The 14,974-nt window shown below is 39.9% G+C and overlaps 1 protein-coding gene across 1 annotated transcript in view; it reads left to right on the forward strand.

The window, feature by feature from the left end:
- The first annotated feature begins 4,599 nt into the window (after positions 1-4,599).
- The window catches only part of LOC122817578 (fibrillin-2-like), an 824,173-nt gene continuing 813,798 nt past the window's right edge, over positions 4,600-14,974 (forward strand). The window contains exon 1 of the mRNA XM_044090614.1: positions 4,600-4,742. The gene's annotated coding sequence lies outside the window, so the exon portion shown is untranslated. The remainder of the gene's footprint in view (positions 4,743-14,974) is intronic.

The raw sequence follows: 14,974 nt of genomic DNA on the forward strand, positions 1-14,974 counted from the left end.
CAAATCATGTGATACAACTTTCTTTGTAGTTGCTTGGGTTATGTTCATTTTGAGCTCTGTGGACTGATATTCTGACATTTCATTTTCTTAAAGTGTCATAAAATCAGCCCCGTTCATAGATTGTTGAAAACAACAATCAAATAAAACATGGCAGAATATCACAACAAAAGATACTAGTCCTGATAACTCAGAAACTGATTTCTTTCCTTATTGAAATCAGCTGTAGTGTCTAACGCACTAATGAGAACCACTGTTTATCTTTCCTGTTTTTTCTTTTTGCTTGGATCAGATTTTCAGTGAATCCCTGTCTGTGACCTGGTTTTGAGGCTGAGAAATCATTTTTGTTAGTTATCTGTATCATACCTCAGCTACACTGCCTGTTTATATTAAAGTAATCTGATAAAAATAATGCATTTTTACATAAAAGATAGTGACCAGACATAGGAGGGATTCATTAAGGTTACCACAAAGTGTACATGAGTATAATTTCTGTAACCTTTCTGAATACAAGAAGAGCCCTACCACGATGCTTTCGCTGTCTATTCACTCAGAAAGGAGTGTACACTTTGTGGTAACCATTATGAATCCCCTTTACCCATGTATTATAACTTTATTTTCTCCTCCTACAGGTATGAATGTCAACACACCATGCAAGGACATGTACAGACGCATACACATGTTCACACAGATGAACAGAGGCGCAGAGTCATTCTCCACATAAGCTGTATCTGCCTTGTTGATGTACCCTGCTGTTTTTTTTGGCTTTTTTAACTACTTGGAAGGAGCCATGTTCAACAGTTACACAATTTGTGGTAGGTTTCCATCATCTTGCTGCTTGCCTTCCTTCGTTATTTTTTATGTTAGTCTCTGCGTAAAACAGAGGACATCTGCTCACCCATTCACAAGTGAACAGCTAACATTTGCACTGGGTTCCATCTTGCACCATTCAGATGTTCTATAAAATCTTCTCCCATCCACACAGAGAATTTTCTTTTTTGTTTTATTTTTTCCCCATAGAATGCATTCCTATCTCTTTTCTTCCCTATCAGACTTGCAATCAATTTGGATCTATAAATGAATCTAAGATGCCAGCACTGGAGAAGAAAATCCAGTGACAGTGCCTACAGGCCAGCCCCACATTTTATTCCTGACTGGGCAATGATCAGTAGCAGTTAAAAAGTGAAATGGTGCTGGAATATGCCCGTTCCCCGGGAGTCTGTGTATGAAGTATATTTTTATTGCTCAGTCTTACTTTGTGCTTTTTTTCTAAGATACAGAGGTTTTGCTGAAAGCCATTTAGGATGGCATTGAGCATTGTCCCACCAGTGCATTACCCGGTCAAAGAACCCAAACACTTAATCATTTTAAACTTGATTTATTTTATCAATTTGTGGAGCAGTTTGCCCCTCTGAACTCACTGAATGTATTCCATGGCCTGGGTGCAAGAATGGTGTCCAAAGGGAGCAAGGACTCAGCCATAGGGAGCTTGCATTCATTGGTAGTGGGGGGGTTCTATGTTCTGTGCCAGCAGCATACCTACTGAAGACTGAGGAATTACAGTGAGATCTGATACTACAAACATAACAGCAAACCCCAGGAGGTCATTTAGAGCTTATGTGGAAGTGTTGAGACCATTATATTCTTGCATTGGTCAGTATGGATCGAGATAGCTGGACATATAACTAAATAAATAAATAAATAACAGTTGCACTGCAATATAATAAGGTCTGGGACACCCACCATCTACCTCTAACTTCGAATGTACCATGTGCAACAGATGTATTGGAGGGATCTGTTCATATAAGTCTGCTAAAATGGGTGGACAAAAAAAGGACACTTTTGGCACTGAAGAGCATATGAAGTTAAAACACCTGTTTAAGTGTTACTCTGTATGTAAACAAAAGTATAAAGACAAAAGTTGATTGGGTTTAGACCCAGATCACCATTTTCATAACTGAGTACCTGAACCGTACTCTACTTGTTTTAAGCAGCCAAGACTGCATTACACTTCATATATAGTAAAGGAAAGACACTGGTCCAGCCCACTGCTGCAATAGTGGGGTGTCAGACTGGAATTCCAGTGATATAGATTCAATCAGTGTATCCAGAGCTGAAAGAAGAACTAATAAAGGCTGTTCAGAGTGGCTGATAGGCAGCTGTCCTTACACAGAGGGAAGGTGTGGAACTTCTTTTTGGATTCATACTTCTTGGCTGAAGCATGTACTAAGCAGGACCTGGTGAGACAATGTGACATCAGCATGACTAACTTAAGCGGGTGTTGTGAGGCCACACAGATGTGTACTTGCCGTGCCTTTGCATGCATTGCCCACCACCATATTGTACAGGTTGGGGGAGGGGTGGGTTAGATCAGTAAAGAAATGTCTACATAGTATAACAGTAGTTAGCCAACTGTCAACAACCCCACTTTTGGGTTAATAAGATAGGAAAATGTAAGACATTGCTGTCCTGAACAGGAGAGTCCCTAGTGTAATATGGGTAGCATGAGCCAGTGGGCTGGGACAATGAAAGTGCTACAGCTTGTTAGGCAGAATCTGCTGCGGAGAGGGATTGGGGTCAAAAAAAGACAATGCAGCAACTCTGCAATGAAAAATAAATAGATATATACATACTTACATACATACTTATATACATACATACATACTTACATACATACATACTTACATACATGCTTACATACATACATACATACATACTTACATACATACATACATACATACATACTTACATACATGCTTACATACATACATACTTACATACATACATACATACTTACACACATACTTACATACATACATACATACTTACATACATACTTACATACATACATACATACTTACATACGTACATACATACTTACATACATACATACATACTTACATACATATGTAAATAAATAAAAACGTTTCAGAGGTTGCTGCCTTTTGTGGTGCTTGCCACTGACTGGACCATCTTTCGTGGTCAGGCCTAAGTCAATACTAAGGACTTATTTTATTTATAGTAGAGATTTGCCATATGCTGTCAAGCAGCAGCTGGGTAATACATCTGGTTCTGACCCTGGAAAAGCATCTTGCTATAGAGGGCGTGTAAAACACACAGAGAGGTTGTCACATAACACAAGCAGTACGTGGCTGCTAAGAGAATAACTTTGCTTTCATTGTCAGTTGATTCTTTTGTTTTGGGATTTAGCATTTTCTTTCCTTTTCTTTTTAATCAAGTAAGTTGAAATATATTCTGATTCATTTTATCTGACAATAACTGCCTCTTGTGAATGACTCTCTGCAGATCTGGTGTGTTGTCTTTTAAAGGTTTATTTTAGCTGACACAGTACAGTGAAAATTACTGATTGCAATCTGTTCTACACTGAGGGCAGACTTGTATCAGCTAAAAATGTGTATTATTTTACAGTACGCCATGTATCTATAGTGTCATCCTATATCAGCTAAGAATGTGTATTATTTTACAGTACGCCATGTATCTATAGTGTCATCCTATATCAGCTAAGAATGTGTATTATTTTACAGTACGCCATGTATCTATAGTGTCATCCTATATCAGCTAAGAATGTGTATTATTTTACAGTACGCCATGTATCTACAGTGTCATCCTATATCAGCTAAGAATGTGTATTATTTTACAGTACGCCATGTATCTATAGTGTCATCCTATATCAGCTAAGAATGTGTATTATTTTACAGTACGCCATGTATCTATAGTGTCATCCTATATCAGCTAAGAATGTGTATTATTTTACAGTACGCCATGTATCTATAGTGTCATCCTATATCAGCTAAGAATGTGTATTATTTTACAGTATGCCATGTATCTATAGTGTCATCCTATATCAGCTAAGAATGTGTATTATTTTACAGTATGCCATGTATCTATAGTGTCATCCTATATCAGCTAAGAATGTATATTATTTTACAGTACACCATGTATCTATAGTGTCATCCTATATCAGCTAAGAATGTGTATTATTTTACAGTATGCCATGTATCTATAGTGTCATCCTATATCAGCTAAGAATGTGTATTATTTTACAGTACGCCATGTATCTATAGTGTCATGCTATATCAGCTAAGAATGTGTATTATTTTACAGTATGCCATGTATCTATAATGTCATCCTATATCAGCTAAGAATGTGTATTATTTTACAGTACGCCATGTATCTATAGACTCATGTACAGTAGAACATCTGGGCTGTTTGACACAGCAAACAGGTAATGCTAAACAGCACACATTCACTGGGTGCAGACGTATGTGCTACACAGTGTGTGAGTTTGTCAGTGGGCTCAACAGTACAGGCTAGTCTTTAAGCTTGTTTAACAGTGACCCTTCTGTGCTTACTTTTGTGGCTGTACTGCTGAAGAAAAATGTGATGGGTTTACACTGATTCATTGTAGTTTTAATTGAATTTCTGTGCTAACAGCAACAAACTGAAATGCTTAAATTCTCAGGGAAAAAAGAAGTGATTAAGAGATCCACCCCCTTGCTTTAAAAAAAAAAATGTCTCAAGAATGTGGTGGGTTTGCCCTGCGATCCTTTATCACTCCGCCTGCACCCCTCTCCCTCCCGAAGACCCTCCTTCTAGCTGAGTTTGGAGCTGACTTTCCGTTTTTAAGTTTACTCACTAGATGAAGACACTGCTGCCTTCCTTTCTGCCCCGTCCCTATTACACAAAAGAACTCTGGGCACATCACCAGCTCAAGGACCCTAAAGGTAATTTTAAATGTCTACAGGAAAAATAAACAATGCTTTATGCATTTTGGCTAGGTTTTTAAGCTATGCTTTTGATTCAGTTTCAGTTTTCTTTGCATTTTTCTGGATATTGCATTTTCTCTGTTGTAACAGTTTTCATTAAGTACATATAATCTGTTCTTCTGCTCATGCATTATTTAAATTACTAAATGCAAACCTTCCTGCTTTACATGTTTTAACAACAAATAGAGTGTCCTGCAACTTCTAAAACTTTTATAGTCGTGCCTTATTTCATGTAAAAAGTTTAAATTCATGATTGTTGCAAACGTTGGAACATGGAGAACATAATGTAAAGCAGCTATACAGTTTCCTGCTGTATAGAAAAGTTTCCAGCAGTATAACAGTGCGGGTGTGTATCAGTGGTTTTGTCATTTATACTTGTTGAGTTTTGAGAGTGTCTTAGCAACATTAACAGAAAAACATTTTGTTTTAATTTTGGTGTTTTACAATGCTTTATAGCAGCTGTTATTATGTACTTGCTAAAAAAGTTCAGACAACCCAAGGAACTTTGTACATGTGTGCAGATAAGAAAAGATACTTAAAACTGGGCATAGCATGACTTTAAATGCTTTGTTAAAAATGTTTTTTTTTTTCTGAGAGCTAACCTTTTGGTCATAAGTTATTTCCAAATGTACTCTTTTTCATAAAAAAATATTAAATGTCTTTTATTTTTGTGGTCAAAGAAGATGTGGTGTTAACTTCTGTCTTATTTTTCATTTCTGTAATAGCAATTAAGTTTTTAATATCTGTCCTGGCACTTTGATCCTATGCTTTCATCCAGAGTTCAGCTGACAGTTGATTCATTTGTGTCCTTTCATCAGTTTGTAACACTGTGAAAGCCATATTAACTCAAACTCTTCCTCAATGCTTTTTGTCACAGGGATTGTTTGCATTTCTCTGCAGATTATTTATTTATTTATTTATTTATGTATTTATTTATTTGGGTAGGGGGAAAAAAGAGATAATCTTTGTATTGGGTTAGTTTCTGCCTACACAAAATAACTTTAGATTGGTTTGTAATTAACGGCATAGTGTTTTGTCAGTGTCATTTTAACTTTATTTCTTGAAGAAATCACGGGAAGAAATGTTACTGGGGACCACTCCCCATCAGTTTCTTGTGCTATATCTTGATGATTCAGGATCTTTTAATTTCTGTTAACCTTCTTAAAAAGGCACATCCAATTAGAAAGGCAGCCTCCTGTGTAAGGGTTTAAATCTGTGAAAACTTCTTGTTTGCTTTGCAGTCTTGCCAAATGCTACTGTGACTTGTTGCCCCAGTGATGAGCCATATACATATTACTTGCATTAGTTAAAGCAGTTATTTCAAATGAGATTGTGCTTGCTGCCTAAAAGTACTGCAATATATGCTTTCTTAAGGACAATAGCTATGACTGGTCCTATTCCAGTTAATGAGTAGAAATGCAATTAGTGTGGAATGAATAAAGGAAATGTCATTCTCTACAACGGTTTTTCTGTGTGTATGAAATTGCACCATTAAAGAATAGCACGGAACCTAGGATATAGAAAGCAGTTTTTGAACATTAAGGCATATATTAGTAATTTTTTAGGTTGAGTTAATTTTCTATACTTCTTCAGTTGTGAGATATTTCATTTTTCTGTTGAATTCAAGCAGCTGAACAAATGCTATCCATATAAATGACAAGAAAGGGACACAATGTAAAGATTCAGCTTGGTATTATAGAACTGTAGGGGGGTAGCTCATATGTGACAGTGCTGGGAAGTGTTTTTTTATTTCAGTTATTTTGCAGATATCCAGTAAAATGGATTCACACAGTAGAGATTTTGTCAGAGTAATTTTATCCATTTCTTTGAATGGGTCACAAAGATGTAGGCAGTAAATCCTTTTGAATGTGATGTACCAGGGCTTTCTCCATAATGCACACGAGACTGGAATGGGAATACAAAGAGTATGGGTGGAGTGCAGAAATGTTAACTGCATATGGATGTGGTTAAGTGGAATTGTTAGGACAAATCGCAGCAAGCAATAATGCAGGGTCGAATTCTGTTTAGCATGCATCTCTGATATCACCCTACATTTGTAATCATAACATTGGAGCTGATATGATAGTCAAAGACAAAGTATTTAGCCTCCTATAACATTTTCTGCAACCTGTAGGTTGTGGGGGTAGATTGCAGCTACAATTAAATGCAGAAAAATGTTAAGTAACATACTTTGTTGGGGGAACCCCACAAAGCATCTAACCATGGAGAGATAAAGGCTAGATAGGCAGATAAGGAAATAGATCCGGAGTAATAATCAGTCCCGGGGGAATTATGCAGTATAGCTTGAAAGGCTCTTGGCAAAGGCTAACAGAATGATGAAGTGCAGAGATTAAGACAAGGATTCCTTAAATCCAGAGGGTGTTCTTAGATTCTACAAGGAATGCAAATGGTCACTGAACAACACACAAAGTAACAGTTGCTGTGCTAAGCAACAGAAAGAGCTCAGAAAAGTCTCACTTTTTACATATAGTGCAAGAAAAAAAAGTATGTATCCCTTTTCTGTAGCTGTTCTACACTAAGTGTTACAGCCAAAATCACCAATATTTTGCTTTGTTTAAAAAAAGAAAAAAGCTTGGTTATGTGTCAATTTGCAAGGACAAGTGCACCCCTGTTTGACATCAGTATAACATAATGTTGGCGGTAACCATTTAAAATGTTATTATGGACCGTACAAATCTGCATCAAGGCCACACCATGGCTTAGTACAAGACGCAAACATGCCTAACTACTTTACTCACAGGGCTTTATTCAGACACCTCCCTGTAAATTGCTTGACATCTGGTGCGTTTTATGGATCTTGGTGATTGTTTTCAACAAGCACCAAAGCCCAACTTTTGAATCTGGCCTAAGATCCATTTCTGGTGGTCCCATGATAGGAAGTGTGCAATGCAAGGTTACTTGTAGTTCTATGATAGGAAGTGTGTGATGCAGGGTTATTGCTGGTCCCATGGTAGAAAGTGTGTGATGCAGAGTTACTGGTGGTTCCATGGTTGAAAGTCTGCGATGCAAGGTTACTTGTAGTCCTATGATAGGAAGTGTGTGATGCAGGGTTATTGGTGGTCCCATGGTAGAAAGTGTGTGATGCAGAGTTACTGGTGGTTCCATGGTTGAAAGTGTGCGATGCAGGGTTATTGGTGGTCGTGCGGTAGAAAGTGTGTGATGCAGGGGTACTGGTGGCCCTATGGTAGGAAGTGTGTGATGCAGAGTTACTGGTGGTTTCATGGTAGGAAGTATGCGATGCAGGGTTATTGGTGGTCCCATGGTACGAGGTGTGTGATGCAGGGTTATGGGTGGTCCTATGGTAGGATGTGTGTGTGATGCAGAGTTACTGGTGGTTCCATGGTTGGAAGTGTGCGATGCAGGGTTACTGGTGGTACTGCAGTAGGAAGTGTGTGATGCAGAGTTACTGGTGGTTTCATGGTAAGAAGTGTGTGATGCAGGGTTACTGGTGGTTTCATGGTAGGAAGAGCGTGATGCACGGTTACTGGTGGTCCCATGGTAGGAAGCGTGTGATGCAGGGTTACTGGTGGTTTCATGGTAGGAAGTGTGTGATGCAGGGTTACTGGTGGTTTCATGGTGGGAAGTGTGTGATGCAGGGTTACTGGTGATTTCATGGTAGGAAGTGTGTGATACAGGGTTACTGGTGGTTTCATCGTAGGAAGTGTGTGATGCAGGGTTACTGGTGGTCCTATGGTAGAAAGTGTGTAATACAGGGTTACTGGTGGTCCTATGGTAGGAAGTGTGTGATGCAGGGTTACCGGTGGTCCTATCATAGGAAGTGTGTGATGCAGGGTTACTGGTGGTCCTATGGTAGGAAGTGTGTGATGCAGGGTTACTGGTGGTTTCATGGTAGGAAGTGTGTGATGCAGAGTTACTGGTGGTTCCATGGTAGGAAGTGTGTGATGCAGAGTTACTGGTGGTTCCATGGTAGGAAGTATGTAATGCACGGTTACTGGTTGTTCTTCGGTAGGAAGTGTGTGACGCAGAGTTACTGGTGGTCCTATCATAGGAAATGTGTTATGCAGGGTTACAGGAGGTTCCACAGTAGGAAGTGTGTTATGCAGGGTTACTAGTGGTTTCATGGTAGGAAGTGTGCGATGCAGGGTTACTGGTGGTCCCATGGTAGGAAGGGTGTGATGCAGGGTTATTGGTAGTCCCATGGTATGAAGTGTGCATAACAAGGTTACTTGTGGTCCTATGGTAGGAAGTGTGTGATGCAGGGTTACTGGAGGTTTCACAGTAGGAAGTGTGTTATGCAGGGTTACTCGTGATTTCATGGTAAGAAGTGTGTGATATAGGGTTAATGGTGGTCCTATCATAGGAAGTGTGTGATACAGAGTTATTGGTGGTTTCATTGTAGGAAGTGTGATGCAGAGTTACTGGTGGTTCCATGGTAGGAAGTGTGCGATGCAGGGTTACTGGTGGTCCTATGGTAGGAAGTGTGTGATACAGAGTTACTGGTGGTCCTATCATAGGAAGTGTGTGATGCAGATTTACTCGGGGGTTCCACAGTACGAAGTGTGTTATGCAGGGTTACTGGTGATTTCATGGTAGGAAGTGTGTGATACAGGGTTATTGGTGGTCCTGTCATAGGAAATGTGTGATGCAGAGTTATTGCTGGTTTCATTGTAGGAAGTGTGTGATGCAGAGTTACTGGTGGTTCCATGGTAGGAAGTGTGCGATTCAGGATTACTGGTGGTTTCATGGTAAGAAGTGTGTGATGCAGGGTTACTTGTGGTTTCATGCTAGGAAGTGTGTTATGCAGGGTTACTGGTGGTTTCATGGTAGGAAGTGTGTGATGCAGGGTTACTGGTGGTTCCATGGCAGGAAGTGTGTGATGCAGGGTTACTGGTGGTCCTGCGGTAGGAAGTGTGCGATGCAGAGTTACTGGTGGTTTAATGGTAGGAAGTGTGTGATGCAGGGTTACCGGTGGGTGCGTGGTAGGAAGTGTGTGATGCAGGGTTACTGGTGGTTCCACAGTAGGAAGTGTGTGATGCAGGGTTATTGGAGGTTCCACAGTAGGAAGTGTGTGATGCAGAGTTATTGGTGGTTTCATGGTAGGAAGTGTGTGATGCAGGGTTACTGGTGGTTCCACAGTAGGAAGTGTGTGATGCAGGGTTATTGGAGGTTCCACAGTAGGAAGTGTGTGATGCAGAGCTCTTGGTGGTTTCATGGTAGGAAGTGTGTGATGCCGGGTTACTGGTGGTTTCATGGTAGGAAGTGTGTGATGCAGAGTTACTGGTGGTTGCACAGTCGGAAGTGTGTGATGCAGGGTTATTGGAGGTTCCATAGTAGGAAGTGTGTGATGCAGGGTTGCTGGACATTCCACAATAAGAAGTGTGTGATGCAGAGTTACTGGTGGTTCCATGGTTGTAAGTGTGTGATGCAGGGTTACTGGTGGTCCTATCATAGGAAGTGGGTGAGGCAGGGTTACTGGAATAGTGCTGGGACTGGCTGGGGTGGGGGTACAACGTCACATCTATACTACTCATCCACTAATCATGTATGCAGAAAAAAGAGAATATTTAATTTTGCACTAATATTTAATTTTGCAGTAATATTTAATTTTGCACTACACTGGAATTGCGGAAGATGGTTCAAGAAGCAAGACGTTAAGGTGTCATTCAGTTGGGGGTGGTTTGACATGAACTAAAGGTGGTGTTTCATAGGGAAAAGTTTAGGGCACTGGAATGTGATATTTTAGTGTAGGTTTCTACAAGGCTGATACAAATGGCTGCATAAATTACTTTTATTTTGGTTAAAAGTTAATTTCTGACCAGATTCAGTTGATAGTAATGAGTCATATCCCCTCCTAGAGTAATAACAGCCAGTAATATCAGGTACACCTGCCAAGCTGTGGATAGACATATGTTGGTCTCCCTCCTGCCCTACATGCTAATCATGTTAAAGCTGGAAGACACCAACATACAGCTGATATTTGATTCCCTTGTTCCCTAACCTTATCATCACTGATGTGTAGCAGAGATCCCCGTTAGTATGATTTATCAGTATTAAAGCTAAATCTTTGCAACCTTACTTCACAGGAAGTTAAAGTGTATGGGATGATGGATTCTAAATGGGAACGAATATAAAAGTGGTAGTTTAGTGAATGGAAACAGTGGACAGTGATTCATGGGTGACTATTTTAAAAAGAGTAGCCAATGCAGCGACATATGTTGATAAATGAAGGATTCCTGTTTAAAGTTTCTGTGCCAGACACCACTGTGGAAGCTTGTCTGCTGATGGCAAGAATGGTGAAGAGGTAACGGAAAGGGAACAGTAGTGACAGCGGAAAGGGGACAGTAGTGACAGCGGAAAGGGGACAGTAGTGACAGCGGAAAGGGGACAGTAGTGACAGATGGAGGGCAGTCTCTAGTGGCATGTGATGCTGCTTGTACTGTGGGCAGACAGATGGATACTTTGGTCTGATAAACAAATGTGTAAGGTTTTACACTTTCATGGGTGGAACCCAGGGAAGGTATACATGCATCATGTTGAGGTTAGAGGCGAAAAAGGGTCCGGGTAGCTATTTACCTTAGGATGAGCTCACTGTGAAAGGGCATTGGTGTAACTTGGAGCTATATTGGGGTGGCTGGTTTGGGGAGTTGGCTGCATCTGATGAATCCAGTACTGGAGTGCAGTCAAAAGGTAAAGAAAGTTGAGTTGGTACAAAATGTTTAACAGAGTTACCAAAACAACATAGATACCAACAGAGACATTAGAAATGGGATATGATCTGAACTCTTTACATTGTCAAGTAACAAGCTAAGAAGGTGGACTCAAGAGAAGGACAAGAGGAGAGCAAGACATGCTTGGAAACTAGATATGGGATGGGTTCAAGACTGAGGTAAGGAAATACCTAGGAGCACACTGCCAGAAAATGTTTGTAAGTAACTGGTCAGTGGAAGGAGTCAAGGATTCCTGAAGCAGTGGAAGACATAATAGTGAGGCGGAGCAGATGACAGCTATGTATGGACTACAAACATGTGTGGCAGATCATGTGATAGGCAGCGTCTTCTATCATAGTGTGAAAATAAGTATATATAAAAATACATATGTAAAAGAAAGGTAGCTGGCAAGTTTTACCAAAGAGGTCTTTTTTAGGGTAGGCTGCATTTATTAAATGGAGAAAAAATTGTGTGTGCTAGCACATTTTGGTGTGTGTGTGTGTGTGTGTGTGTGTGTGTGTGTGTGCGTGTGTGTGTGTGTGTGTGTGTGTGTGTGTGTGTGTCTGTGTGTGTGTGTGGGGGGGTATTGCAGGGTGAATCTCTCTACCTTGGTGGAAGTATTGTTTTTTTCCGTGACCTTAACACTGATTATATTAAATGGGGGAGGGGGGTGTTGCAGTGACAAAATATGGGGCAGGAATATGGGTTTGTCCCAAGAGGAATATTATTTTTCTTATTTAATTGCTCTTTTTCCCTAGAATGATTTCACATGGTTAGTTTACTAAATGTATGCATTTGTGAATCTTTCTTTGGAGAAATGACGTACAGCAGACATGCACATCCACACACACATACATCCATACATGTGCATGTTTACAAACACACACACACACACACACACACACACACACACACACACGAGCACGCGCAGTTAACAACTACAGGCCATACTTAGAGTTATAGCTTATAGCATTTTCTTTGAAGGAAGAGGAATAGTGACCCAAGTGGGATGCGATCCTAGCTCTCTTGTTGACATTTTGATGACCTTCCAACTGTGCAACATCAGATTTAGACCCGACACAAAAGAAGGTAACCTGCCTCCTTATCCTGATGTGATTTGGGGAGTTCTGTCTTGCTGGCTATTTTTTCTACTGTCATTTTCTAGAATATGGAATTTTAGCAGTATGTCCTTTACAAAAGTTGGAACTGTTCCTCCTTAGGTATGCACCAAGCCACCTTTCTATTTTCTCTTCATTCCTGCCTCTTTGTTTCTTCCATCTAATTTGTGAAAATGCACACAAAGTATTTGGACTAGAGTTATTATTTATTGAGTGTGGCTTCATTTGCTGGTTCTTCCCTATATGGCTTTTGTAAACAACATGCATTTGTTTAGTCTGCTAGACAGATTGTATATATGTTAGCAGCTCCTAACGAGGTGTACAATATCCTTTTCATCTTTTCTTAATCTGACAAAGATGTAGTTGTAAAGTGAACATTCCTTTCTGCAGGGTTGTTGCATCTTTTCCTGTGCTGTTGTAGCAGGTTTTATTATATCTCTATGTCATCATTTTGGTTTTATTGTGTCATGTATGGAATTAATCTTTTGAGTTCTCATCTCATATCAATTCCATCCAAAATAAATAAATGAATAAATTGCAAAACTTAGTGCATTGTCCTGTAGCTAGACCTCTTTTTTTCCCTTTCTATCATGTTATTTAGGATTTATTGCACAATCTTACCCATAAAGCATGCCAGCTGTGACTATAATGTCATCATTCATTGCATGTTACACACTATCCAATCACTGCATTATTCACTATGGTGTTCTTTCTCTAGTCCTAGACAGCACGCACCGCACCATTCCTTCTTGATTTGACATCTGTTAATTTAGATTCTGTACCTGCCTTTTTCCAAACATTTTAGATTAATTTAGTTAATTTTCCAATTTTTTTGTTGCTCCTTGTAGGTTATTCCATGAATCTTACACACCTGTTTTTCTTCATTATAGTTTCTGCATCCAACTTCGTTTCATATCCTTATGTGCTGCTGTGGTTTTCCCCCTGTACTGAGAAACAGTGTTTGTCTCTTGTGTGCTTCACCTCGTGGAGGGCCTAAAGTGATCAGTCACCTTTATTCTCTGTCTTGCTGTTTGGAGAGTTCATGGTATGATGTTAAAGCTGTTTGTCACATAGTAATGACACCCATATATAACACATCAAGCTGCCAAGGGACAGGAGTTTCTTTTCTATATCTTTTCCACCTACTGCTTGACAACCACCAGCCTCCCATGGCCTCACCAGTCCAGTGCTTCCACCTTTGGCAAGGTGTGGCTCTTAGAATGGGAGCCCAGTATCTAGGTAGCCATCAATGATTATCTTAGGTCTAACCCTTACTCTGTGTTAGACTGATGTGTTTTCCCAGTGACTCATGCATGGGTGGTTCCACACTGGAGACAGATTGCTGACACACACTTTGGTGGGTACAGACTTCTTTTCCATTCACTGCTTTGTGCATATTACATCACTTATCTGTGCTCAGTATCAATCATGCAACAGTCAGGCTACCCCCCACCAATGACTGGTGAGATACTGTTGACTGCACTCTCCAACACGTCCAGGCTACCTCACCAAGATCCAAGATCACTAGATGACCCTAGGTCATTAGGGGTCACAGTCAGGGGTGCATCCCTCTGTGCCATGGAGCTGGCTACAGATGAAGAACTTTTAAAAGCAGCAAGTATATTTACTCTGGAAGTAAATTGATAGCAATAACATCTTAAAAATTTTACAAAACATAGACTGCACTGTCCCCACTGAATGGTTGCAGCATTATCATGATACACAGCTCAGTCTAGGAATGCGTAAGGATGCTTTATATATGTATTGCAGTTACGTCCCACCATATCTATCAAATGTGACTCAATTGCGTGGATGGTGCATTGGAACTGCCTGTAAAAGCTACAGGAAAAAAATGGTAAAGTCTCTATGTACTTCTCTAGTCAGTGTTCAATTGCCCAACACACATAGTAAGCCGCCTTGTAATACCCATTGCTACAACAGTGTAATAATCCAAGATGGATGCTTGATAAGTGCAACCATACTTACAGGGTGATCAAAATCATCTGTTTTTAAAAAACTGGATCAATTTTCAAAACAGTTTCCCGATTTGTACCTTTGACAAAATTGTTTTTAACAGTATCTTTTTATTTCTAAATATTAAATATGTAAGTGCATTGATGATACAGGGGTGCAAAGGTTAACATTCCTGCCTAACCATGCTTGTTTCTCTAGTTTGGTTCATAACTGGTTCTTTCTATTTGGAGTTTATATGTCCTTCTTGCAATCATGTGCATTTTGTTTTCATACCACATCCCATGTGTGTGTGTGTGTGTGTGTGTGTGTGTGTGTGTGTGTGTGTGTGTGTGTGTGTGTGTGTGTATGTGTGTGTGTGTGTGCGCACCATGTGTAAGTGTCCTGAGGCAGAACTGAATCCTGTCTAGGA

Source organism: Protopterus annectens, chromosome 13.part0 (assembly GCF_019279795.1).
Source record: "Protopterus annectens isolate FY-2018-M chromosome 13.part0, PAN1.0, whole genome shotgun sequence".
Lineage (NCBI taxonomy): Eukaryota > Metazoa > Chordata > Ceratodontiformes > Protopteridae > Protopterus > Protopterus annectens.